The sequence below is a fragment of the Notamacropus eugenii genome, chromosome 4 (assembly GCF_028372415.1).
Source record: "Notamacropus eugenii isolate mMacEug1 chromosome 4, mMacEug1.pri_v2, whole genome shotgun sequence".
NCBI classification, from domain to species: domain Eukaryota; kingdom Metazoa; phylum Chordata; class Mammalia; order Diprotodontia; family Macropodidae; genus Notamacropus; species Notamacropus eugenii.
In genome coordinates this window covers 380634119-380635658 of record NC_092875.1, presented here as the reverse complement: position 1 = coordinate 380635658, position 1540 = coordinate 380634119, and the positions used below count along the sequence as shown (strand labels likewise).

The 1540-nt window shown below is 44.4% G+C and overlaps 1 pseudogene; it reads left to right on the top strand.

The window, feature by feature from the left end:
* The first annotated feature begins 472 nt into the window (after positions 1-472).
* LOC140502606 (PRELI domain-containing protein 1, mitochondrial pseudogene) lies at positions 473-1123 on the top strand (annotated as a pseudogene).
* The last annotated feature ends 417 nt before the right edge of the window (positions 1124-1540 follow it).

The window sequence follows — 1540 nt, the reverse complement described above, 5'->3', positions numbered from 1 at the left end:
GCAAGTCATGTTATCATTTCTCTGATGGCATGGTCTCCTTTGGCAATGAAGGATGAATACACACAATAGCATCTTAACAAGAAAAGCAAGAAAACAAGAAAGGACGGAAGGAAGGAAGGAAGGAAGGAAGGAAGGAAGGAAGGAAGGAAGGAAGGAAGGAAGGAAAAAAGAAAGAAAAAGAGAAAGAAAGACAAAGAAAGAAATCTAAAGTGGGAATAGTTACCTAGCCCATTGTGAGGATAAAAAAAGATAATATATCCAAAAGGGTCTGTTAATGTTTCCTGATTTTATTAAAAAGTTCTTGTTTTCATTCAAATAGCAACGAATTGTGACAACCCCTCATGGCAGTGGAGGTGGTGGCAACTGCCACTTTGAGACAATGTTGGAGAGGAGGAGCTTGGAGACCTACCTCTCCACTACCTATCTTTGTTGTGCACTCCCTGACACTGCCGCAACTCCAACCCCGGTAGGGATGATGGTGAAGTTTTTCCCACAGCACATTATTCTCGTGAGCTCCTGGGACCAAGTATTTGGTGCCTTCCGGCAGCATTACTCCAATCCCTAGAGTAAACATGTGCTGTCAGAGTATATCGTGCACTGCGTGGGGAATACTGATCAGAAGCTGCTGTCCAGGCAGGTTCTCACTAAGACTAACAGGATGGCCCGCTGGACAAGGCACTTCATTCCTGCTAATCTATTCCCATGGTGCACATCCTCAAGGGCTCTATTTTGGACCCACAAAAACCAGATCATGACCACTTTCACATGGAATATCAACCATGCCTGATCGATAGTGTTGAAGGAAAGATGTATATTCTGTGTGAACCCTGAAAACAGAGGTTAAATTGGAATCTGACAGTAGGCCTGAGTTTCCTCTAGTTTGTTTGGGATGTCCAGAGCTGTATAGGAGTTTCACTTAGCTAGTTTCAAAAGTAATGACCAACTCCATGAAAGGTTTGAATATATTTTGACCAAACTGAAAGGTGAAGCTCCTTTTAAGATGCTTGTTGAAATAGCTAAGGAAGCAACTGAGAAGGCCAAGGAAACTGCTCTGGAAGCTACCGAGAAGGCCAAGGAGCTGGCCAGCCAGGCAGCCACCAAGAATCAGCAATGCTGTGTTTAAAGGAGTCACCTTATTGCTTCCCTTGCAACAAAAAGGCCCTGTTGCCCTCCAAGATTGCCAGTACCTAAAGCTGAGAGCTTCTTGGCTAGCCTTGGCATTGGGCTCAGAGCCCCAGTCCCTGAGCAGACAATCAACATCAACCACAGGCCATCCAGCTCTTGTCCCATTACCCACCTTGTGTCTGTAACAGTAAGCACCGGAACAAACACAGAGGGCCATGCTCTCACAGGTTCTTTGATCTGCTTCTCTAAAAGGAAAGGCAACCTTTGAGGGGTTAACAATCACTTTAATGAAGCACATGTGTCATTCAGTTAGTTCAGGGGGAAAAGTCAGCACTTTTCAGAGAAAATGTAGAGAAATCAAAAGTCAACCCGGAATGCTTCCAAAATGTCTGACCATTGACATGCATACATTTAT